The 26,920-nt window shown below is 48.3% G+C and overlaps 1 protein-coding gene and 1 pseudogene across 10 annotated transcripts in view; both read right to left on the bottom strand.

The window, feature by feature from the left end:
* Positions 1-26,920, bottom strand: part of CARMIL1 (capping protein regulator and myosin 1 linker 1) — a 362,886-nt gene that overhangs the window by 249,953 nt on the left and 86,013 nt on the right. The gene's annotated exons all lie outside the window — the stretch shown is intronic.
* LOC130040436 (late histone H2B.L4-like) lies at positions 7,640-10,010 on the bottom strand (annotated as a pseudogene).

The raw sequence follows: 26,920 nt of genomic DNA, 5'->3' as shown, positions 1-26,920 counted from the left end.
CCGAGAGTATCGTCCACACAGCAGAGTCTGGCAAGTTCCCCGTGACGTATTCAATACGCCAAACACAGTAACAACAAGTCTCACAATAGAGATGTTACTGGGCCCGCTCGAGCAAATCGATGAACAATGGGAGGACAGTGCTAGAGTGTTACAGGATGCTTTATTTCAACCCCCAGCTCACAGCTGGTCTTCCCGTTGCTCACCTGCCTGTGGGTAGTGACAAAAGGGGAAAGTGACAGTCCTGAAGCCAAACAGGCCGGCATGGGTGGGCGCCATGAGAACTCAAGTCAGACGAGGACCCCACCCACCCACATCATTTCTCAGCCCTGGACAGTGAGCCCCACAATGCCCAAAGCTTGTCCCCACTCCCATCCAAGTGGGAGGGGAGCTTGCACCCTTGGTTAGCACTTTCCTCTTCGCCATCTCTTCAGGTGGAGCGACAGCCCACCTGCGTGTGGAAGGGGGTGTCCCTGGCCCTTGCACTTAGCACCCAACGGATCAGGTGTGGTAGTGGGGGAGGGGGGGTGGCAGGAGGGGTGTTTAGTAGTGCACAGCCAGCCTGTGGCCTGTATGTGGCAGCCGCAGAGGTAGCCCTGAGCATCCAGCCCTCCAGAACAAGCCTCTCGAGCCGGGAATTGAAAAAACGCTCTGGCCTCTCCGCTCACACCTTACTTAGGAGCTTCTCCACGCAGCGAAACAGCCCGACTCTCACGTGGAGAGGCCTGTAGCGGGGCGGGAGCCGCGAGATTCCCCAATGCATGGCGATGGCTCCATGCTGAGTGCTCCGAAGAGGTGTTCCTTTGCCACTAAGTGCGGCACCACACAAGCAGAGACTCCTGACCCGGGCTGAGAGCTCTTGAAAGAAGAGTGCGTGCTCACTGGTGGAATATAAAATAACAGAATATAAGACTGATAGCCAAGAACAGTAGACATAGGGCCAGGAAGATTGCTCCATAGCTGGAAGCCTGCCTCATGAGCTGGGGGAGAAGGTAACTGGGAGTAGAGAAGGGATCCTAGTCAATGATGGTTGGAGGGATTGGTCGGGACGGGAGATGTGTGCTGAAAGAAGATAAAGGACCAAACGTGATGGCCTCTCGGTATCTGTGTTGCAAATCATAATGCCCAAAAGTAGAGAGAGAGAGAGGAGTATGGGGGAAATTGTCTGCCATGGAGGCAGAGGGAGGGTGGGAAAGCAGGGTGTATACTGGGGACACTAGTGGTGGGGAATGTGCACTGGTGGAGGGATGGATGGGTGTTTGATCATTGTATGATTGTAACTCAGTGCTTATTATCTCATTCTTACTTTGGACAACTTGGCAGGCTACCGAATGCAACCTGCCCACACGGCAGAGTCTGGCAAACTCCCCATGGCGTACCCAATATGCCAAATACCAGTAACAATGATGGGTCTCATTCTCCTAACCCTGAAAGAGCCTTTTTAAAAAGAGCACTTTTTAAAATCTCAGGGCTAGGATGAAGGAGATGTTACTGGGGCCTGCCCGAGGCAATCTACGAAAAACAGGATGATAGTGATAGTGATGATTGTAACTCAAACATGAAAGCTTGTAACTGTATCTCACAGTGATTCACTTAAAAAAAAAAACAAGCAAGCAAGCAAGCAAGCAAGCAAGCAAGCAAGAAAGAAAGAAAGAAAGATGGGGAACAGAGCCACATCACCGACCGATTCAGAAATGCATTTAACTGTATCTTGATTATTAATTCTTTTTGGTGGAGGGGAGGGAAGGAAGTGCTCAAGGCTTACTCCTGGCCCTGTGCTCAGCAGTCATGCCTGGTGGTGCTTGGGGGACCATTTGATCATTTTTAATAGTTCTCCCACTAACGATTCCTCTTTTGCAATGACCCATATTCAGAGGCAGGCTCCCTTGTTTGCTTAGTGAACGTATGCTTAAATCATTCAGAGATGTAGTTACATAAATAAGAATATCAGTATTAAAGATAGATAGGCCTTCTGTGCCCCTCAATACCAAAGTCATTTGAATCCAAAGAAAATAATTCTGAATTCTTTTCACATCTGTGTGTATGTTTAAAATCTGAATTTCCTTGCAGTTGCAGATGTGGCCAACAGTGCTGACTGAATTTATTTCAGATCTGTGTCTGTGTTTAAAAACTGAATTTCAGGCTGGAGCGATAGTACAGCAGGTGGGATGTTTGCCTTGCATGTGGCCGACCCGGGTTCAATCCCTGGCATCCCATATGGTCCCCTGAGCACCACCAGGAGTAATTCCTGACTGCAGAACCAGGGGGAACCCCAGAGCATTGCTGGGTGTGACCCAAAAAACCAAAAACTAAATAAATAAAAATAAGTAAATAAAACCTGAATCTCTTGCAGATGCATATGTGGCCAATAGTGCCGGTGGCTGCTCCCAGCTCAGTGCTCAGGGCTCCATGCAGTGCCAGGCAGGGTTAACCCCCCGGGCTCCCACACATAAAGTATGTGTCGCAACCCTCTAGGCTGCCTCCCAGGACCCCAACCCACACCAGCACCGCTGTGAGCAGTCCAGTGACTAATCTGCAGAAATCCAGTGCCTGAAGTATTGCCTCTCCACGGGTTGGAGCCATAGCACAGGGGTAGGGTGTTTGCCTTGCATACAGCAGACCTGGGTTCGATTCCCAGCATCCCATATGGCTCCCTGAGCACTGCCAGGCATCATTCCTGAGCGCAGAGCCAGGAGCAACCCCTGTGCATGGACGAGTGTGACCCCCCCCCCAAAAAAATATATATAAAGTAAAAGCCCTCCCATTGATCATCGATTTGCTCGAGCGGGCCCAGTAACGTCTCCATTGGAGACTTTGTTACTGTGTCTGGCATATCAAATACGTCACGGGGAGCTTGCCAGGCTCTGCCGTGCGGGCAAGATACTCTCGGTAGCTTGCCGGACTCTCCGAGAGGGGCGGAGGAATCGAACTCGGGTCGGCCATGTTGGCTGCGCGCAAGGCAAATGCCTTACCACTGTGCTATCGCTCTCCACACACATGAAAGAACCAACCGGCAGAGAACCCAGGCATGCGGGTCCCGGGGCTGAGATCTCCAAGTCAGCTCAGCTCGGGACTGGGCCTCCTCCACCCAGATCCCCCATCTTCCAGTAGTTAGCCATCACACCCACCAACTTCCCCAGCGCCAGGTAATCCCACCAATGGCCAAGACCCAGAGACTATAAAACCCAGCTCCCGGAAGCACGCGGCCGCATTAGCGGCTGCATGATATCTTATTATCTAGTTCTTACTCTGGAGAACCCGGCAGGCTACCGAAGGCATCCTGCCCGCACAGCAGAGTCTGGTAAATTCCCTGTGGCATACACAATATGCCAAAAACCAGTAACAATGATGGGTCTCATTCTCCTGACCCTGAAAGAGCCTCGAATGTGGCACTTTCTAAAATCTCAAGGCTAGGACGAAGGAGACCTTACTGGTGCCTGCTCAAGGTAATCAATGAACAACAGGATGATCGTGATAGTGATCTTCACTCCACAGGCACTGTGCTGACCAGGGCCTCCTCATAACCAACACCAAAAAGACAAAGAAAAACTACCCTTTGGGGCAGACAGAGAGAGTACAGAGGCGGAGGCACTTGTCTGGCTGGTGGCTGACCACCCTCCACCCCCCCCACCCCGTAGATGCCAGAGCACTGCCGTGACTGACCCTGAGCCCCTGACCACTGCCAGGTGTAGCCCCCAAACAACACAACCTCCAAATAAGAACATCTCTGGGGGATAAGGATGTAGTTCAGCAATAGATAACATATCTCCATGTGCAGGGCCTCAAATATAGTTTTGATCCTTGGTATAGAAAACACACACAAACACACACACACACACGCCTGCTTTTCTTGGCAGAGTGTTGGAGAGTTGGCATTGGAGGAGGGGGTTTAAGGCACTTGCCTTGCATATTGGCCCAGCCCAGTTCATCTCCAGCACATATATGACCCCCTACCCTCAAGCACTATCCCAGGAATCCGCCCTGAGTACCACCAGGTGTGGCCCAAGCTCCCTTGCCCCCCTAAAATCCTTTTTCCTTGGCAGCTGTCACTTATGTCACTCACCTCTGGTCTTCAGCCCCATGATCTAGCCCTGCCCGAGTTTCCCAAGACCACCCCAATTTCTGCTGACTGCATACCCCTCAAAGCCCATGGGCTGCTGTTCACTCAAACCATCCCGATTCCTGCTCTGGTGTCTTGGCGCACAGTGGTAAGATTAAAAAAAAAAAAATGGGGGCTGGAGCAATAGCACAGCGGGTAGGGCGTTTTTCTTGCACGCGGCCAACCCGGGTTCAATCCCCAGCATCCCATATGGTCCCCTGAGCACTGCCAGGGGTGATTCCTGAGTGCAGAGCCAGGAGTAACCCCTATGCATCGCCAGGTATGACCCAAAAAAATATAATATATATATATATATATATATATATATATATACCTCCACTACCTCCACTACCCAGCCGTCGCCACACTCCAGGACGCTTTCTGGACCCGCGGGTTCCTCAGCCTGAGATCATTTCGTCTCCATCTTTGAGGAACCCCAGAACTTGCGCTGTCACGTGGTTAGACTAAGAAAGAACTTCCCTTAATGCCCTGCCACAGAGGCGGGGTAGGGTGGAGGGGACAGGGTGGGGGTGGGGGGGTGGTAGGGATGCTGGGACCATTGATGGTGGAGAATGGGCACTGGTGGAGGGATGGGTACTCGATCACTGCATGACTGAAATGCAAGCACAAAAGTTTGTAAGCCTGTAACTGTACCTCACAGTGATTCACTAATAAGAAAGAAAGAAAGAAAGAAAGAAAGAAAGAAAGAAAGAAAGAAAGAAAGAAAAGAAAAGAAAAGAAAAGAAAAGAATCTCCCTTAACCTCCCCTGAAAATAAGTCACCAAGATCTGGTGAAACCACTTCAAAGACTCCAAGATGTTACTGACTCATTCCCGTTCCAGCACTCCCCCCCCCCAAGGTTTTGCTCAGGGCATTTAAGGAAATAAAGGCACAGATGGCCAGTCATCCAGGACAGCTTTCTTTCAGCCCCCAATTCTATGACCTGCCTTTGGAAAACAATGCTATCATCATGCCATTAAGTTATTTATAATGTGATGGCTTTTATGGAGAGAGAGAGAGACAGTCAACATCAACATCAAATGATTTCCATTTGTCCCCGGAATGAAAGGAAGCCAGGCCTGGGGCAGTCGCTGTCCAAACAAACAGACTCCACTTTTCCAGGAGTCTCACATGCCTGAAACGGAATGAATATCAACTGAAGGGAAGAAGGAAAGGCCTGCTTGCGAGATGCCCCCTGTGGTCAAGATCTAACCACTGGGCTGGAAAGATAATACAGGGGATACGGCACCCAACTCTGCATCCTGCCGACCTGGTTACTGTCCCAGCACCACAGAAGGCCCCCAAACATGACCAGGGGTCACTCCTGAGCAGAGTCAGGAAGAGGAAGGGAAGGGAAGGGAGGGGAGGGGAGGGGAAGGGAGGGGAGGGGAGGGGAGGGGAGGGGAAGGGAAGGGAAGGGAAGGGAAGGGAAGGGAAGGGAAGGGAAGGGAAGGGAAGGGAAGGGAAGGGAAGGGAAGGGAAGGGAAGGGAAGGGAGTGTGGGAGGGAGGGGAAAGGAAGGGAGGAGGGAGGGGAAAGGAAGGGAGGAGGGAGGGAAGGAAGGAAGGGAGAGTGGAAAGGAGGGAGGGAGGGAGGGAGGGAGGGAGGGAAGAAAGGAAAAGAAAAGGGAAGGGAGAGTGGGTGGGAGGGAGGGGAGGGGAGGGGAAGAGAGGGGAGGGGAAGGGGAAGGGGAAGAGGAAGGGGAAGGGGAAGGGAAGGGAAGGGAAGGGAAGGGAAGGGAAGGGAAGGGAAGGGAAGGGAAGGGAAGGGAAGGGAGTGTGGGAGGGAGGGGAAAGGAAGGGAGGAGGGAGGAAAGGAAGGAAGGGAGTGTGGAATGGCAGGAGAAAGGGAGGGAGGGAGGGAGGGAGGAGGAGGCAGGGACAGGGAATCCTACTAGTAAATGGTGACATAGGAAGTCACCAGGGCCCCGGGTTCAAGGTAATCAACCAGGAGCCAAGTTAACACAAGAGCACAAACAAGTTTCCTCGCTCAGTCAGAAACCAGCTCTCCCCACGCTCTGCCCAACATCAACGCGGTTTTCTCATTTCCTCCCTCCTCTAGGAAACATCATCTTTTAGAAACAGCCACTTTAGCGTATCGCTAATGAAGAGCGACCTGCAACGCCCTGGCAAACCACTGCTTTCAGGAGTAAAGAATCTAGGGACGACTGCTAATAAGCTGCTCAGCGCATCATTTACGAGCAGGTAGCTTTAAAAAAAAGAAAAGCGCATTTTAAGTGATAAATTATTTCATTTTCTGCCAGAAGTTAGCTTTCTGCCTTTCAGTCTGATTCAGAGAGATAGTGATCAAGGAACGGCCATGAGTGCAGTAAACTGAAAATAGTTTAACCTGAACTTTTATTTACTTACTTTTCTTAATTTTTAAAAGCCTAAACCATTGCTAAGCAGTAACTGAACCGGAAGAAAGAAGTTTCTACATGCACAGCGGCAGTAAACATTCACCACAGGTGATGCCTTTGTTCTTGAGGTACAGAAATTTTTTTTTAGGGTCACATCTGGCAATGCTCAGAGGTTACTCCTGGTGGTGCTCAGGGGACCATATGGAATGCCGGGGATCGAACCTGGGTCATCCAGATGCAAGGCAAACGCCCTCCATGCTGTACTATCGCTTCAGCCCCCAAGGTATAGGAATTCAAGAATGCCATCAGTGTGGTCTCCTGAACCCATGGTGGTTCCCGTTTCTACATCCTGTACCGCCCACCCAGGCCCCCAAAACGCACATTCTCAAAGCAGAACATCAGGCACAGCAAGGTTCCCGGAAGTGTGTCCGCACATACACAACGATGTATGCAATTCAAACCCCTGTCAAACTCGGCGCCCCACTGGGGTTTTAATTTTCACTTCTTGTGATATGCTGGTACACCGAGAGCAAAGAATCAAAAGAGGAAACGGGGGGAGAAACTGAAGGGAGGATCTACTTGTTAAGGGGTGAGATGCCTTGGAAGACGTGACGAGACACATTCTACCACACATCCCAAGAGCTACTAGGAATCAGAATATATGTTATGGTGAAACTCATCCATCTCTGATGCGTTTCCTCCAAATGATTTCCCTCTGTTAAGGCCGAAGGAAATAAATCTGTGAACAATCACATAGGCAGTGCTCCTTTACTGGGAATTATTGATTTTGTCACAAATGCTATCTTCCACCCCCCCACCCCCCACCCAAAGCAACTCTTGATGGCTAACGATTTTCTGTGAGTAAAATTAGATACACACTCTAACTTCCCTGTACGGAAACGCTTCATTGCTATTCTAGTAGGAAAGCTGCTTATGCCGAGACATGAATCTGCCCAACAGCTCGTGGGAATGTCTCTGTGAAAGAAAAGGCCACCCTTTCCTCGGTGGCAGTCAGGATCTTGGTCTAGACAAAAACATCTGAAAACAGACTGCGGAGATGATGATGATGGTGATGACGGTGATGATGATGATGACGACGACGACGACGATGATGATGATGATGATGATGATGGTGATGACGATGATGGTGATGATGATGGTGATGATAACGATGAGGCTCTGAAAAGAGCCTTTGGGGTTATTGCAGCCAAATAGGAGCTCGCTCACTTGGCGCTGGTGTACTTGGTGACGGCCTTGGTGCCCTCGGACACGGCGTGCTTGGCCAGCTCCCCGGGCAGCAGCAGGCGCACGGCCGTCTGGATCTCCCGCGACGTGATGGTCGAGCGCTTGTTGTAGTGCGCCAGGCGGGACGCCTCGCCGGCGATGCGCTCGAAGATGTCGTTGACGAACGAGTTCATGATGCCCATGGCCTTGGACGAGATGCCCGTGTCGGGGTGCACCTGCTTCAGCACCTTGTACACGTACATCGAGTTCAGCTCGCTTGCGCCTCTTCCCCTCCTTCTTCTGCGCCTTCGTTCCAGCTTTTTGGAGCCCTTCTTAGAAGCTGCAGTTCCCTTGGTTCTGGCATGGTTAGTGCACAGGTCTAAGCGCTACAGCTCAAGGGTGTTACAGCTCTGGCGCTCCCAGGTGTGGAATAAGCAGAGTGCAGAGATTGTTTTCCCTATCTAGAAATGCTCTCACTTTTTCTCCCTGTGGGGTAGAGTGGGTTCGGGGGTCACCCTGGCAGTGCTCGGAAGGCCTTATAGAATACAGGGGAGGGGAGAGACAGCAGCATGCAAGGTCAGGCCCTGAACCCCTGCACTGTCTCTCGGGCCCTTCCTGCCACCCCCCAATTTAATTTTACAAATTCACAACCTGGCCAGACTGCGGTGAGCAGCAACTTTGTGATTTTGCTGCTCATCTGTCAGGTGACACTGGGCGGATCATTTCCTCTCCCTGTGCCCCAGGGGGCCTCTTATTTCCTAATGTGGCTCCAAAGACAATGTGTACCAAGGTGACGAGTGTAGTGCTCCGTGTGGGCACTGTCACCATCATAACCTTCGTGACCGTTGCTGCGGGGACAAGACAAGAGCCATGGGGAATGGTTCTATTTCCCACCTCAGTACTCAGTGCAGTACTCCTGTCATCTCCTGGTTTCTAGAAGCTGTAACTGTATGCAAAAAAAAAGTGGCATATCATAAAACATCCTTTCCTTCAGGTTAGCCAGGATTTGTTGCTTTTCCACTTTATCATGAGAAAACACTGGGTGAAATGATGCTCTTCAAGAACCTATTGCGCCTCTCCCTAAGCACCTGAGGCCACACCCAGCAGGACTGGAAGACTTCCAGCTCTGTTCCCAGTGGGGGACCTTATCCAGCACCAGGGAACCAACCAGAAGTTACCAATGCAAAAGAAGAGCAGTAACCCCTGCACTATCTCTCCAGTTCTCTTTTTCTAATAATTTAAGACCAAATGGGGGGAAAAGGGGGGGGGGGGAAAGAGAGAAAAGAAGAGAAAAGAAAAGAAAAAAGAGGGCTGGATCGATAGCACAGCAGGTGGGGCATTTGCCTTGCACACAGTTGAACTGGGTTCAATCCCTGGCATACCATATGGTCCCCTGAGCACTGCCAGGAGTAATTCCTGAGTGCAGAGCCAGGGGTATAACCAAAAAAAAAAAAAGAAAGAAAGGAAAAGAAAAAAAGCTAAGGCTAGAATGACAGTATAGCAAGTAGGGAGGGCACATGCCTTGCACACAGTTGACCTGGATTGAATCCCTTAAACTCTGTAGGATCCCCCAAGCCCTCTCAGAAATGATCCCTGAGCACAGAGCAGGAGTAAGCCACAAGCACCCAGGTGTGACCTGAGGGGGATAAAACTGGGCAATTACACACATGCACCCATCATCTACGTAACAAATGGATCAGGATCAGGATCATCCTATTGTTTGTTGATTGCCTCAAGCAGGCACCAGTAGCATCTCCTTCTTCCTAGCCCTGAGATTTTAAAAGAGCCATATTCAATGCTCTTCCAGGGTTGGGAGAATGAGACCCATCATTGCTACTGGTATTTGGCATATTGAGTACGACACGGGAAGTTTGCCAGACTCTGCTGTGTGGGCAGGATACTTTTGGTAGCCTGCCAGGTTTCCAAAGTAAGAAAGAGATAGTAAGATGTTACGCAGCCACAAATGCGGCCGCGTGCTTCCGGGAGCTGGGTTTTATAGTCTCTGGGTCTTAGATGTTGATGGGACCAACCTGGTGCCGGCGGCAGCTGGTGGGTATGATACCTACCTACTGGAAGATGGGGGATCTGAGTGAAGAAGGCCAGTCCCGATCCGAGCAGGCTTGGAGATCTCAGTGGATCTATGTGATAATGCAACACCTCCAACTAGTCTCACAGGGCAACGTTTTCTCTGCCCACTTCCTACTGCTTCCTTCCCTTCAAGCATTCTGCTGCTCTGGCATACCTCGCAGGTTGACCCCGCATCTAAGGTGAGAGCACAGGGCACCCAGGGCTCCGTGGTTACTGCCTCCAGCACTCACTGCGGTGGCTTCATTGCCCTGATCACGGCGCGGATGCTGAATTATTGCCTTTCTCTCTTCACTTGCCGCCTCAAGGATTCCCAGCACTATTACTCATGTTTCAGGGTGTCTAATATTTAAAAAACGCTGATATTCTACTCAATCCATTACTCCACTGTCTTGTCTAGAGAGAAGTGATCTATTATTTCCCATCCAACTTAAGTCTTTAGCAGCGAAAGGATTTAAAAAAAAAAAGCTATGAAAAACATAAGAGACAAAAGGTAATTCTACCCATCTGATAAAAAGCTGAAGGCCAGCTCCCTTTCATGCCCGCCTGGCCACTTGGTTTTAATCTGCTCCAGCCGTATTAACTAATAAATAGCACAGACGGGGCAGCTTCAACCCATGTTTAATTCTCTGACTTCTGGAGACTGGGAAATCCAAGTCAAGGGTCAACCGATTCGGGTCCTGGAGTGCAGCAGAGGGAAACAAGCTCTCTGGTCTGTTCTTCCAATCCCATCTGGAGTGAAGGTTCCATTCTCGGGACTGTATTACTTCTCAAAGGCTCCCCTCCAAAGAGGGTCACAGTCAGGATAAGGACCCCAGCATACGCCTTCGGGGGTAGCACCAACATTCATTCCCCATCAGAAACAGAAGTCCTTATTTTTATTTATTTATTTATTTATTTATTTTGCTTTTTGGGTCATACTGGGCGATGCTCGGGGGTTCCTCCTGACTCTGCACTCAGGAATTAGTCCTGGTAGTGCTTGGGAGACCATACGGGATGCCAAGGATCAAACTCGGGTCGGCCGCATGCAAGGCAAATGCCCTACTCGCTGTAGTCCTTCTTAAGGTTTCTGAATTAAAATGGCTGCGTTTGTAGTAGGGAGGGTAACCCAGAGAGGAAGAATCCAGGGCACAGCACCGACTCTTGGAAAGGCTGAATGACTGCTGAATTTGCAAACACAAAGTCTGGCTGCCCCCACCCACACCACGGCAAGAATTAATTTCCCAGTCTCTACAGAGTAAAAGTTGAAGTCCCCCCGGCTAGCTATTCCTAAATTAGTGGTAAAATATCTGTTCGAAATGGAGAAATTCAGGTTTAAGGGTAATAAATTAGCAATGTTTGGCTTCAGTATCCTGAAAACCTTCAGTGATAATGAAACACGGAGCCTGCAGTCCTATCACTGAATTTGGGTGACTTCAACTAGAGCAGACAGGGAGGCTGGAGCGATAGTACAGTGCATAGAGTGCTGGGCTGGCACACGCCTGACTCAAGTTCGATCCCCGGCACCCCAGATGGTCTTCGAGCTCCGCCAGGAGTGATGCCTGAGAGCAGAGCCAGGAATAACTCCTGAGTATCTCCAGGTGTAGCACTGTGGCACTGTCCTCCCATTGTTCATAGATTTGCTCGAGTGGGCACCAGTAACATCTCCATTCTGAGACTTGTTGTTACAGTTTTTGGCATATCAAATCTGCCACAGGGAGCTTGCCAAGCTCTGCCGTGGGGGCAGAATACTCTCGGTAGCTTGCTGGGTACTCTGAGAGGGACGGAGGAATCGAATCTGGGTCGGCCACATGCAAGGCAAATGCCTTAGTTGTGCTATTGCTCTGATTTCCTAGATTCTTTTGGAAACAGTAGCACTGTAGCACTGTCCTGTAGTACCTTCCTCCTGATTTGCTCAAGCAGGCATCAGTAACGATGTCTCCATTGTGAGACTTGTTGTTACCGTATTTGGCATATGAATACACCACAGGGAGCTTGCCAGGCTCTGCAGTGCAGGTGGGCAGGACACTCTGGGTGTAGCCTCATAAAACAAAACCAAAAAAGAAAAAGAAAATCAGCTAGGGCAGACATCACCAAAACGCTGGCCTTTCTGTATGTGCCAGTCTCAGCCCTCCTAGAGTTCTAGAAAGCTCCATCCCCAACGGAACTCATACAAACTCATTTCAGCTGTCTACTGGTGTGAAGACACCAGCAGCCAAGGAGCCCCAGGCCCACTAGTGCCACGAGGAAAGAGGCAGGAGTCGCATCTGGCAATGACCCTTCACACACACGGCACCTAGATGCTTCCTACTTCCTTCCCAGCTCTCATCTTCCTCCGAAAAACCCTTCTCTTGCCATTGCAACATCATCAGTCATCCCAGACAGAGCTGGCACAGTTTGGAGAAGCTGCCGCCGCCAAAACAGATGTCACTTGCGGCTCCATCCTCATCCTTATGCCCCGAAACATTGTCAGCAGTGGAACCTCATGGCTGCCTCAGTGGAATGAAAGAAATCTCCGAGAGCAGAAATTCCAATTGCTACGGCTCCCAATCCAGGAGAGCCTGAGGCTGCACACCTGCAGGATAGGGAACCCACTGATGGTTTTAAGCCTTAGTACATCATCTGCATAGGGAATTGAAAACCTCTTAGAAAACTCAGGATCATTTGACGTGAATGTTTCATCTGCCTTAAAGTAAGCCCGTGAGGGTAAACAGGGGTTGGGAGGATGGGTCAAAGTTTGGAACTAACCACAAGTGTGTGTGAGGCGAAGGTAGGTAAAATAGAGAAGAGACTGATATGACAATAATAGCTGGGAATGATCACAATGGACAAGAGCTGAGGGTTAAAAATAGGTAAGGGATATTCTGGATAACCTTTCAGTATCAGTATTGCAAACCACAATGCCCAAAAGGAGAGAGCAAAAGAGAGAGAGAGAGAGAGCAGAGAGAGAGAGAGAGAGAGAGAGGAAGAGGGAGAGAGAGAGAGACAGGCAGGCAGACAGACAGAGCGAGAGACAGGACAAGAGAGAGAGAGGGAGAGAGAGAGAGAGAAGGAAGGAAGGAAGAAAGCATCTAACATAGAGGCAGGCAAGGGGGTTGATGAAAGGGAACCTGGGAACACTGGTGCTGGGAAATGGACACTAGGGAGGGATGGGTGTTGGAGCACTGCATGACTGAAACCCAATCATGAACGGCTTTGTAGTGCTCTAAAAAAATTAATAAATACATTTTTAAAAAAATAGGTCTGTGAGTCAGCACTCAATCACCTTGCAATTCCGCTGGAGACTTTTACGTCTACTCAGATGCTCTTCGGAATTTTGATTCTGACGAGGATGGCTGCAGAGAAAGCCGAATCCAAAGGCTGCATCGGCCTCATCAGAGCTTATCAAGTAGTTTTCAAACTTCGGTCTACAACTTGAAACACTTTTACTTTTCTTTGGAATGTAAGAATTTTAAAATGTCAAGTCTGCAGTTAAGGGTTTTGCAGTTCAAAGACAGAATTTGGGATACACCAGGCTATTTTATTGTTTGGTATTGTAATATATAGGCATTATCTGGTTATTTTTATGGTGGTTGATTTCAGGCCAATTCTGACTGATTTTCAAAAATCAATCAAGAAATAATAGTATTGGGGCTGGAGTGGTAGCACAGCGGGTAGGGCGTTTGCCTTGCATGTGGCCGACCCGGGTTCGATTCCCACCATCCCATATGGTCCCCCAAGCACTGCCAGGAGTGATTTCTGAGTGCAAAGCCAGGAGCAACCCCTGAGCACTTCTGGGTGTGACCCAAAAAGCAAATAATAATAATAATCTAACAATAACAATAACAATAATAATATTAGCATTGAGTATTGAATCTGTGCTGGATTTATTTCAACTCTGTAAGAATCTCTCTGATTCTATGAGATAAGTACTATCTCCTCTCCAACCATCTGGGAATTTTTGCTTCTGTTTGGAAAGTTCTACTCTGGGGCAGAGAGAGAGTGCAGTGGATAGGGCAGTTGCCTTGCACGCAGCCAACCTGGGTTCAATACCCAGCTCTGCACATGGTGTCCTGAGTCCCACCGGGAGTGATTCCTGAATACAGAACCCTGAGGTGTGACCTAAAAACCAAATAAAGTTTACTCTGAAACTCTACCAGAAAAATTCCTCTAAAAACACATATCAAATAAACAACAAAATTAATTCCATATCCTCATATGCAAACAGGGTACCACCTCTGGTGATTAATATGACCGGCAACATAATAAGCATGAATTCTTGAACTATCTACCCATACCCAAATTCCAAAACTAATCTGATCTATCAGGTACATCCAGACATGGAGTTGTCTGACTTAAGAGAAAGACCCAGCAAACTGTGGAACAAGCCCGCAGACCAAATTGCAAACCAACTTTTTAAATAAAATACAAAATTCCATCACTTTCTTTACTAAATCTGCTAATAAGCGGTAAGTCTCCTTCCTTTTCTTTGATCGGGAGCTAATGAGCAGAAAAACAAGAATCTGAAGCCCAGAATCGTTTATTGTATAGAACAATCAATCTTAAGAAAGCCAAGAGCTAACTTCCTCAAATTTTAATAATCTGCACTGGCCAACTCTCAGGTTAGTGCTGCCTGAACTAAAAACGCAAGATAAAATATCCCAAATCAATGCACTCCTGAGGCTAGAGAGGTAACGAGCCCCGTGATGAAACATGCTTCAATTCCTTGTATCAGGCCCCGGGTTAGATTCCAGGGAGGGAGGGAAAAGGGAAAGTGGGAAGAGAAATTGAATCCAGATCAATGTATTATTCCTCTACGGAACAAGCGAGCACTCCAAAGTCTGTCATGATCGCTACCAGCAAACTAGGCAATTTATTCAACACTAATTATGTCGCCGAAATTTCTCTCTCGTTCTCCCCCAAAAACGTCAATAGTCTGGTGCCCACAGGTGCTACAGCACTGCTGTCTTAGTGAGATGCAAACACAAAGGGTCCAGCCCCTCAGCTTTTCCAAGGGCCCCCAGGCCTGGATCACCCAGAAAACCACTGTACCAGGCCAAGCCATTTTTCTCAAACACAAATATCCTATGTAGGTAGGCGACGTCCTCAACCTCCCCCAGACAAATTTTGCCCAAACTCTGAGGACAGCTGTTTCCCATCCCCAGACTTTCCCCCACCTTTCTCGGCCCTTGTCTATAAGGCAGCAGAAGGGAAACGCCCCCAGGTGACAAGGGAACTCTTCATCCATCCACCACCTGTTGCCAGATAGGAAGGGTGGCAGATAGGTGCTTGCCATGCACACAGCCAACACCAGTCCAAATTCTTCACACCATATATGTATGGTCCCCTGAGTTCCCCTCCGAGTGACCCCTGAGTGAAAAGATGAGAGTAAGCCCTGAGCACCTGAGCACCACTGGGGGTAGCCCTGGAGACAAACAGTACACCCATCCCCCACGGATGGAGATGAGGTTCATGTGGCCCAGGCAGTGGCTGGAGGGCTTTGGGGCATGCTCTGCGTGCATGAGCCCCGGGTGCGAGTCCCAGCAGACCATTGTCCCCATCTGAGCACTGCTAGTTGTGCCTCTCAGAAAAAAAACTAAATTACAAAAAAGAAAAACCGGGGCTGGAGTGATAGTACAGAGCATAGGGTGAGGACGGCGTTTGCCTTGCACGCAGCAGAACCGGGTTCAATTCCCAGAATCCCATAGGGTATCCTGAGCACAGCCAGGAGTAATTCCTGAGTGCAGAGCCAGGAGTAACCCCTGTGCATCGCCAGGTGGGACCCAAAAAAAAGCAAGCAAGCAAGAAAGAAAGAAAGAAAGAAAAGAAAAGAAAAAGAAAGATGATAGAGGTGTATGAAGCAATCACATCTTTGCAGAGATTTAGAATTTAACCTAGTAACTTATTCTCAAGAAACATTCCATAATAAGTCCCGAATATATCTGTGCCATAGTTCTCTATCTCGGGATTTTAATTCCAAGGTAATCAGGTCACCCAAAAAAAGGGGAGGCGGGGTGGGACGACGACAAGAGTTAGGCCAGCAGAATGATCTTATTCACAGGAAAATGTCCAAATGTTAACAGCAGACCTACACACAGATTTCATCCCAGCTAATTCATATAGGGAATCGATCTCATCAAGATCACAGTGCTCTCCACGGTCTGTCGTATATTTGAAGAAAGTATCTGCACCTTTGGCATTTTCTTTCTCATTCCTGAAATGCTGACAGCAGCAGGATATGTTTCTTCTATATCTCTAAAATTCTTAAACCACTACCGAGGGGTTAAGCTGTTTTCCTTGCACACTACTGACCAAGGTTCAATCCCCAGCACCCGGGAGTGACCCCTAAGTGCAGAGCCAGGAGTAAGCCCAAAGCATTGCCAAGTGTGATCCCACAAGAAAACAGACAAACAAACAAACAAAAAGCTGCTTACAGACATTTCCTGCAAGTAACTGAGTCCTACCTTGTTTGGTTTTCGCTGTGCTGTTGTTTTGTTTGGGGCTTACACACATTGGTCCTTGCCAGCGGTCTTTGGGAGCGACTCTCAGCCTGGTGCTACCGAGACCATAGTGAATACTGGGGATCGCACCTGAGTTGCCCATATGCAAGAAAAGTGCACTACCCACTGGACTATCTCTCTGGTCCCCGCCTGGCGTTCCAAGGACCATGCAGTGCCAGGAAAACCCAGGGCTCCAGCTTTGGGGCACCACCTTATTCTCACCACCTGACTCTTGAGTGCCCCAGAAGGGAAAAAGAGAATTTCCTCCTTTAAGGGGAGTTGGGGCTTTTGTGTATGGTGTTAGGTAAAGATGTGAGCCCATTTTTTTTTTGCATGTAGCTGTCCAGTTTTACCAGCACCATTTGTTAAAGAGGCTTTCCTTGGTCCACTTTATATTTCTTGCTCCCTTATCAAAGGTTAGAGGACCATATATTTGAGGGTGTGGAATTAAACTCTATTCTATTGGTCTGTGGATCTGGTTTTGTTCCAATACCATGCTGTTTTAATTATTATCGCTTTGCAGTGCAGTTTGAGGCTGGGGAAAGTGATGCCTCCCATCTTTTTTCCCCCAAGAACAGCTTTAGCTATTCATGGGCGATTTTTGTACCTATTTATGGGCACTTGTTGTTCTATATGAATTTCAAAAGTGATCAATTTCTTTGACGAATATCACGGGTACCCTTATAGGGATCACATTGAATTTGTATAATGCTTTGGGGAGTATTGCCATTGTGACAAGATGTAGAGATGGGTATTTGACCATTGTATGACTGAAACAGAATCATGAAAGTTTCTGAGTCTGTAACTGTTATCTCATGATGATTCATTTAAAAATATTTTTTTTAAAAAAGGGGGGGAATTGGCGGCTTTGTGGCCGTCATCTTCCAAAGGCCACTGGACAGTCAGGTTTGGGCTTGCAGTGACGAGACAGGCAGGGCCTCATGGGATGGGAGTGGAGCCGGCCCTTTACTCCCCATTCCAATGAGACCCGGAGTTGCCACCCACGAAAGTCCTCTCTGGCTCCTGATCAAGTTGCTAAACGGCCATAATCCCAGGGACTCAGGAACAAATCTCAGAACCCAGCAGGTTTTGGCAGAAATCCCTCCAGATTTAAGTGTTAAAATTTCAAAATCGCGCAGCTACTACTGTAACCATATGACATCATATGTTATTCATAACCAGCAATAGAAAACAAATTGTCTACCGTTGCCTTTTCAGCAGATCTGAGTGTTGGGGTAAAATCTCAAATAATAATAGTGGGTCAGGTGTCAAAATATTGAATGTAATGAAAACAGAGAGTAATGTGGAAATTATCTGCCCCACCAATAGGGGGAAGAGTGTGGGATGGAGGTATAGATGGTAGGGGTGTTTCATTGTATGACCAAGACTTAAACCCGAAAGCTTTGTAACTGCTCTCACAGTGATTCAATAAATAAAATTATTTTAAAAAATGAAAAAAAAGAAAAAGGGGGGGGGTAGTTGGGGCTTGAGCCACTCCTGGCAGTGCTCAGGGGTTACTTCTGGCGGTGCTCGGGGGACCATAATTGGTTCCGTGTATTCAAGGTCCTCTAAGCCCCAGTCAGCTCTGCATGTGATGTAAGAGCCTAACCCATTGTACTATCTCTCCGGCCCTTCCCTCTATTTTTTGCTTGCTTGGGGGCCACACCCCACAATGCTCAGGAGTGTCTCCTGGCTCTGCACTCAGAAATCACTCAGGCGGTGCTCAGAGGACCATACAGGATGCAGGGATCATGGGTCTGCTGTGAGCAAGGCAAGCAGCCTACCCGCTGTGCTATCTCTCCAGCACCCTCTCCCTCTATGTTAAAGTACGCCCCGACACCTAAGCAACACAAAACCAAAAAGGCCTTTCCTGTCTATTTTTACAGAGGAACATGTAGGCAGCTTCCATTTAGAAATTTCTGTACTTCCTCTCATAATGTTTACACCACTGACATACTCAGCCAACTGCACTTGGAGTTCGCTTTAATTTCTAGTTTAGACATTTTCTTCCCTAGTCTCACCCCCAAGAACTTACTCTCCACCTCCATACACGCCTGCTTAAAGCAGTTCCTGTGAATACTTGTTTTATTTGTCGTTTCTTCCAGCTCAGACGCTGCTCCCAGCAGTGTCCCCAGAGACCATGAAGTCCAGGAGCCTGAGCTCGGACCTCCCGCATGCCCAGCATGTGCTCCTGCCTGCAAGGCCACCTCCCTGGCCAATCTGGACACTTTCCTGATGACGTAGAGGAGAAAGAAGGGCAAGCCCTGCTCCTTCTCCAGTCTGGCCTGCGGTCACCAACTCTTTCTGGAAGTCACATCCATGGCTTCCTTTCTCATCCTCCTTCCTTCTTTTCTTCTTTTTATTTTATTTGGGGGTCACACCCAGTGATGCTCAGGGGTTACTCCTGGCTCTGCACTCAAGAATCACTCCTGGTGGTGCTCAGGGGACCATATGGGATGCCAGGGATCAAACCCGAGTTGGCCACGTGCAAGGCAAATGCCCTCCTCGCTGTACTATCCCTCCAAACCCTTCCTTCCTGCTTGATAAAAGCCTCAGGGCCTGTATTTTATCCTCTCCATCTTTTCCTTTGAGAGGCAACCTTGTGACCCTCCTATGCCATCAGGATTGAAATGTCTGCCTCACATGACACTTGCTTTGCGTGTCATTCACCCCGGTTCAGTGCCCTCCACCATACAGGCTCCCCCAAGCACGGTCAGGACTGACCCTGTGCACAAAGCCAGGAGTAAGCCTGGGGCACCCCCGAGTACTAATTCCCCTACCAAACAAGTAAATAAAAGCCTTGCCAGCCCCCCTGATTCTCCACTACTAGAAACACCACACCCCATCCAATCACATGGCCCAGGGCTCCAGAGGCCCCAAACCATGGGCTAGGGGCTTCCCACATTATCCACGCACTCGGTCTTCGGTTCAGACTCTCCCCCTTCATGAACTGCCTCCAGCCCAGGACCCAACACTCCGTCCACTACCCTAGAAAAGGGGAAGAGGTTGAGGACACCAGTTCACCCAGGCCTTTCAACATCACCAGAATATTGCCCCCACCGCTTCATGGCTCTGGTCTCTACACGGTGGGAGAATTTTCATAAGATTTGATTTTTTTTTCTTCATGCATCAAGATGACAAGACGAAAACTCGAAGAACAGGAAAACACATCCCCTCTTCCGTAATCAAGACTGAGGGTTGGGGCAACTGAGTGACTAAAATAAGTATTGGACCACTTCTAAATTCTTCCAGCAGGCTTTCTAGAACAAACCAGAAATCAAGAACTTCTATTGTACATGCTGGAGAGAGAAATGAGCATGGTCTCTAAATGTGCCTTTGGAGGGGGCTGGAGTGATAGCACAGCAAGGAGGGCGTGGCCTTGCACGCAGCTGACCCTGGTTCGATTCCCAGCGTTCCATATGGTCCCCTGAGCACCGCCAGGAGTAATTCCTGAGTGCATGAGCCAGGAGTAACCTCTGTGCATTGCCGGGAGTGACACAAAAAGCAAAAAAAATAAATATATATGTATATATATAGTGCCTTTGGTGGTACAGGCTCCTTGGCATCCCGGCCACATACCAGACAAGGGTGAACCATGGGCCTGCATCTGGCAGCAACATGGGCACCGTCTAGACTGTGGCTGCCCCAAAGAAAGGTTAGCACTAAGATTATTCCAACACCGCCGGTGACCTCCACAGTGCCCACTACAAAGCAAACACCCCGCAACAGCTGCCTTGCACAGAGGCTTGTTTTCAGCCTAGACCCCAAACTTCAAAACATCTCTATCCAGAAGGCTAGCTGGGATTTCCTCACAAGCTCATCACTAAATATGAAATCTACTATGCAAAAAGGAAAAACTTACTTTCTGTTTGTTGATGTTGCTTTCAGTCTTTGACAGAAGTAATTATCTGGAATTTTTTAATGTCATCTAATTTAAATTTTACATTTACCTTCCCAATAGAACAAAACGCTTGCCTTTAAGGCAGGGATTAGTGAACTACTTCAAAAAGCCAAAATACGGTATTTGTAGATAGTTTTATGGCAAACCAGCCTCATCCATCTAAGTATTATTCACAGCTATTTGTCACAGTACAAAGGCAGAACTGAATATGTAGCCTATAAGCTTAAAAGATTTATTTTCTGGTTCTTCACAGGAAAAAAAAAAGTTTGCTAAACTCTATTGTGAGGATCATAGAATATTAAATAAATATTCAATAAAACGTGTTTTGAAAATAGATGCTTTAAAGAGCTAATTATTTAACAAGTCAACCAATTATGCTATTCACTTTACATGCTTTATTTACACCTTCAAAATTAAAATCCAGAAACATAATTCTACAGGGGCTAAGGAACTTGCCTGGCATAAGACCAACCTCAGTTTGATCCCCCACACCACATATGATCCTTGGCACACTGCCAGATGGAGTCCATGTCCCCACCCCCACTCTACCCCCCCAAAAAAAATTTAACCCTACCAAAGACAAATATCAAAATTTAAAAAACTCAAAAGATAAGGAAAAAATTTTGTCATGGCATAAATTTATTTCTTGTTCTTTCTTTCTTTTTTTTTTTTTTTTTTTTTTTTTTTGCTTTTTGGGTCACACCCAGCAATGCCCAGGGTTTACTACTGGCTCTGCACGCTGGAATTACTCCTGGCGTTGCTTGGGGGACTATACAAAATGCTGGGGATCGAACCCAGGTCAGCCACGTGCAAGGCAAACGCCCCACTCGCTGTACTAACACTCCGGCCCAGGCATAAATTTCTGAAGCCATGAAGTCATGATATACTTAAAGCCTTTAAGACCCTTTAAAGAACAGGATAAATTTAACAGAGGTTTTAAAATGGAAAGGGGAAGGGGGAAGAACGACATCAAGAATTAAGCAGAAGACTCCACAGAATCGAACCAGAGCCTAAGGCCAGACCACACCTTGATCGCTATTTAACAAACCGCATCTGAGTGATGGTTCCCGAAGGAAGGGAAGGATGGCAGAGAGAGCAAGAAGACCTTGGGGTTTGGGTATCCAGACCACAAGGCCCTCACAGTCGGGTCCCTACTGGGAAACAGCAGCCCAGGAAGGAGAGAGCAGAGGCCTATCTCGAGGTCCACCCAGCAATGTCCAGAACCAGAGGGCAGAGCTCCCAGCCTCCTACCACTCATCCTCAGCACCCCCAGCAATCGCCCAGTCAGGGGCTTCACCTTTGTTTCAAAGAACCTTGTTTCTTCCCACCAAGACCTCCCTAGGTGCACAAGCTCAACTAATCTTTCATTCACGGCCCCCTTAGAAACTCCCCAAATATACATGTTTGCATGTTGAGAACATTGTGAGTTCCAGGAGATCGAACATACATTATATATATAATACATTATATTTATATAATACACACACACATATATATAATATAATATATAAAAATATTTATAACTATATATGTATATATTTTATATATACATATAGATATACATATTTGGATTTGGGGGTCACACCCAGCGATGGTCAGGGGTTACTCCTGGCTCTGCACTCAGGAATTACTCCTGGAGGTGCTCAGGGGACCCTATGGGATGCCGGGGATCGAACCCGGGTCAGCCACGTGCAAGGCAAACTCCCTTCCCCCTGCACTATTGCTCCGGCCTCATTCTTCAATACACAATTCAGTAATGATAAAGCAGCACTGATAGCAAGGGCCTTCGGCAAACCAGGCCCTGTACTAGGTGCCCTGTGCGCGTGCTCCCATATAATTCTCACAAGAGCCCTCTGGGTGGGCATCCTGTCTATTTTCCAGTTCTGCAGATGGCGAGGCTGAAGCCAACATATCAAACAGGTTGGACAAAGCTAACAAGTGGCTACTCCTGATTTGGAGGGCGGGGGAAGTTGGGGACTTGGGGAGGTCTACCTGATTTCCAGCTGGTCCCTTCAATTTTGTTCTTACCCAAAAGGAACTCAATGTAACCTGCTTAGTGAACGAAAACAGTCACATGAAAATATTCGGCTTCCACCCTCCCTACCAGGCTTTCCTTTCAGTCCTTTGATTTCCTCACTGAAAATAGCTCCCCGGGCGGGCGAGATGTGAGGCAGACACATCTCAAACGCTACCACTTCACACATACGGAGGCTGGATGCCTCCTTCAGAGCGGTCAAAGGTGCAAAGCACCGCTGGTGCTGATCGTGATGTGAGGCTTACCATGCAAACGTTTATGTCTGGGAACATAATGCGTCGATGCTTCCATGTTTCTCTTGAACAGACGTTTGACCGGACAGTGAGCTCATCATCAATGCACACACCCCAACACACACCAGGGTCAAAAGTCAGACGGTTGTGTGTGAACAGATGTGTAATAAAGTGACTCTTCCAGAACCGTTGGGGCTGAGGTCAGAATGAACATTGTCCCCCCCTCCCCCATACACCTGTGCCCTCTTCCTTTCTATCTCCCCTAAAGACCTCAGGTTAAGGGGCTGGAGTGATAGCACAGTGGGTAGGGCATTTGCCTTGCACACAGCCAACCCGGGTTCAATTCTCAGCATCCCATATGGTCCGTCGAGCACCGCCAGGAGTAATTCCTGAGTGCAGAGCCAGGAGTAACCCCTGACCATCGCTGGGTGTGACCCAAAAAGAAAAAAAAAAAGACATAGGGTTAAAACTGGGGAGAGAGGACAAGGAGGGTTAGAACACATGTGTTCAACCATGGTTCAACATGTGGCCCCGTGGTCCGCTGCACCGGCAGCCTCTGGCCCCAGCATTCAACTGTCTCCAGCCCAGCTGGCCAAGATCTACCAAGACTGGTTCTGGGGCCCCCAGCAGTGCTTGAGAGCAGACCACCCCTCACAAAAGACAGTGGATTAACTAAAACAAAAACCCACCCCCTTGTTTTGGAAAGAAAACACTGCATAGAGCCAAGCATTAAGAAGGTGCCCTCCGGCGCTGGTGCGAAAACGTTTAATCATATGCATAATATAATTCTCTTGCATCCATACTTTATCGCTGTTTTCTAATGAGGCTGGCAAGGAGATAGAAACTTGGCGTTTGCCTCGCAGTTTAATGCACTTGTTTTTATGCTTACGGTAACAGCTTGCTGGGGAGAGCACTGCACAGCGAGTCTGAGAAGCTTCAAAGGAGGTGGCGCGGAGAAACAGCTCCCCACCTGGAAAAAGGCCAGGCCTGGGAGTGAAGTTCAGAAGACGGGTTATCCAAGGTAAGAAGCGCCATTTATGAACAGGGCAACCTCAGCAGCGGGATTCCTACCTTTCAAGGAGACTTTTGTGCTTGCGAAACACTGCAACTGATGGAGAGGGCGCCCCCGCATTTTTGCAGTTTCTTCTGAAAGCCTCATTCAGCTTCCTCGTGGCTATTTCAAGGCAGGGCAAGGAATCCACACCTACCATCCCGAGTCAGCTCCCCGAGGCTGCTGGGGAACTTCAGAGGGAGCAGAAGCCACAAGCTGGGGTCCCAGCCCAGCAAAATCCTCCCATGAAAGAAGCTTCTGTGAACCAAGGCCCAGCCCTCGCGCGAGCAGGAAGTCAGCAGCTTACTTGGGAATTTGCCACCTCCGAGCCCAGCAAGTGAGGAAGCAGTGAGAGGTGGCAGATGGGAAGGGCTGTGGTGGGGGGTGGGAGGGTGGGGGGCACAGCAGTGACACCCCCGACAGCTGTGGTGTTGTAAAACGGAGCAGCCAAGCCGTGTGCGAATACGAGTCTCAGGCATCTGATTAACCGAGAGCAGATGTGGGAGTGACTCAAGGAACTGGAAATCGCTTGAAAAATCGGGCACTGCACTCAATGCTCGGGAAGATGGCAGGCACAAGTCACGGGTGGAGACGAGAAGTCACGCCAGAGACACTAGCCAGGCTCCAAGGGTGCATATGGCACCGGGTCGATGCCACGGGTGTACCCGAATTAGAACGAGTTCCCATCTGCGGTTGGTAAGAAGTCTTCCCGAGAAAAGGGACAAGACAGAGCCAGGCAGTATAAAATCCAGCCTTTCACAAAGGCCATGTGTAGACACCAGAACTCCTCATGGAATCTGAGATCCCAATCATTCGAGAAACTTTGTTACTTAGCTGGAGACACTACGGCAGTAGAGTGATTAGGGCACTTGCCTTGCATGTGGGTTTGATGTGGGTTTGATCCCAGGCACCATGTATGACCCCCTGGGCACCACCAGGAGTGACCGGGAACATAGAGGCAGGAGTAAGGTTTGAATACAGTTAGGTGTGGCCCCAACACTATACCAACTACAACAAAATGCCCTACTTACCTGCCAAAATGAATAGCCCAAACTTGTTGGAGGGTTTCAATTCAGCCCAAATAATTGGCAAGTAAGATCACATTAAACGTTCCTTGCTATTTTCGGCAAAAAAAAAAAAAACCCTCCAATTATAATTTTTTGGAGGTGGGTGAAGCATTAAGCTTTTATTGCAACTTATTTACAAAGACATGGGGGGAGTGGGAGGGAAATTTGGGGACACTGGTGGAGGAGAAATGTGCATTGGTAAAGGGATGGGTGTTGGAACATTGTTTGACTGAAACTCAATTGTACGACAAACTCAATCACGAACAATTTTGTAACTGCATCTCCCGGTGATGCGATTAAAAAAATTTTACAAAGGGAAAGAAAGCTTTGAGGGTAGAGGGAGGGAGAATAAGATATCCAATAGAGAACAAGAAGCTTGTCCAGAGTGGAATGAGGCAAGCAAAGAAGCAAAGGGACAAGCAGGCAAGATATGTGTTCAAGGGCTTGAAGAGTTTCTGATGATCATTTCTTAGTCTAAACCAACAGTGGTACCACCCTACATGGCACAGTTCCATAGAACACATTCTGACCAAGTCAACAGCTAGTCAAATGCAGTTGAACAGTCTGGAACCAGGGACAAGGATATAGCTACGGAAGTAAGGTAGAAGACAAGCAAAATTCCCCTTAGTTCCCCATGTAGACATTTCAACCACTTCGACAAAATTCACATGCTTCAGTAAAAAAAGACTTATAGAACTAACACTGTTCTGACATCCCTGGTTGTACACAGCTCTGGTTTCGCACCTGGCATCCGGAGATCTTAAGATCTGTTTGTTTTGCTCCCCAATTTGACTGCCCACCTTTGATTCCCTCTGAAAATACATGATTTGTTTGCAGCCGGCACTTATAGGAGGCAACTGCTGCCTGTTGGGTGAGTTCGGAGGGTGATGCACTGGGTGGACCCCACCCCAATGGCTTCATTATTCTGTTGCCACTCTCTGTAGGCCCTACTTGTTCACTAAGGTGGGGCCGTGGAAATTATTTCAAGAAATGGAAAAAGTGTGCTTTGAGTAAACAGCTGGGCTTATTTCCCCTGAGGAAAGGAGAGCAAACTATTCCCAGAATGAAATGAGCACTGGCACTCTCTCTCTCTGGGTAAATTTAGACGTAGTGATGCCTTCCCCAACAAGGAAAGGGGTTCCCCGACAGCGTCAGGGACCAACAGGATTCTCAGCTCTTCTACACACCCAATACTTGCACTGTCTGAATTTTCCCTTCGGGTTGCATTCAGGATTTCTTTCGTGTCCAGCTGACACAGAAAAGCCTCAATCAGACGCAGAAAGGTGATCTCGGGGTGTCTCTAGATCATGGGACGGGTGAGTAGTTTGGAAAAGGTGTGTTCCCACGTTTCCGGAGGGAGATCTCCAAAGCGGAATGACGTTCTTGGTCCATTAGCTTCCTCCCTTGATTCTTCCCTCTCCAAACTGAATCCTCCTGTCCATTCTTCTTCCTTTTCTTCTTTAGGGAGGAGGAGGTGGAGCCCTCTTGGCGATTCTCAGTCAATCAGGTTCCACATGCGGGCCTGGGGAGGCGGCACTGTGAGCAGCCAGGAATGGAACCAGGTTGGCGGATTGCAAGGCAAGTGCCTTAACCCCGGCAATATCTCTGTGGGCCCCTCCTGCCTATTCTGGACTCAGAGAGGAGCAAGGGACCACACAGACTGAGTTTATGTGGACACTGGAGGAAGAGAGAGGCTAGCTCTACCCTAGGGGTCTCCTTCTGGCCAGAGTAACACCACTCCCATGCCACTCAAAGTTTCCCAGAGACAAACTCTCCCCCTTGCCACAGGGATCAGCTTTAGTTCCTGCTGGGTGCCTAGTTTTGTTATTAAGCCGGGATGTCATTATCTGAAGAATCCCAGCAATGATCCTTATTTCCATCCGTCACCCCCAATACACACACACACACACACACACACACACACACACACACTCCTCAGACTAACAAAAGTCACCCAACAAAGAAACACGGAAACCCAAAGCTGACTTCTGTTACAGATTCTCCCTCCACTGAGACAGCCAATGGCAAAGAGCCCCCAAAGCCAAATAACGCACTTGCAGAACAGAGAGGAAGGGAACCCCAATTTTCACAGGAGCTGCCAACACGCGAAAATACTTTTATTGCAAGATTGAGAAGTGTAGCTGCACAAATACATGTTGGAATGCAAATGAACGTAATTACACAGGTGGTTATACAAACACTAAACTCAGGCTTCAATTTGGCAGAAGTATAAACATTTCTAGGATAGTTTGCAAGGTTCAATTACCTCGATCTGCTGGTTAATTTCCTTTACATCTGAAAGCGCGCCCCCAAAGTCAATCATTTTCCAAATGCCATTGCTAGAGACGGGCAACACACAGCAAAGAGATGAGCACATTTCCACTCAACTGACTCGACACTTTTAAAGGGACA

This window comes from Sorex fumeus, unplaced genomic scaffold, assembly GCF_029834395.1.
Source record: "Sorex fumeus unplaced genomic scaffold, SorFum_2.1 ptg000094l, whole genome shotgun sequence".
Classification (NCBI taxonomy): Eukaryota; Metazoa; Chordata; class Mammalia; order Eulipotyphla; family Soricidae; genus Sorex; species Sorex fumeus.
The sequence above is the reverse complement of the archived record's forward strand: the minus strand, read 5'-3'. Positions and strand labels throughout refer to the sequence as shown.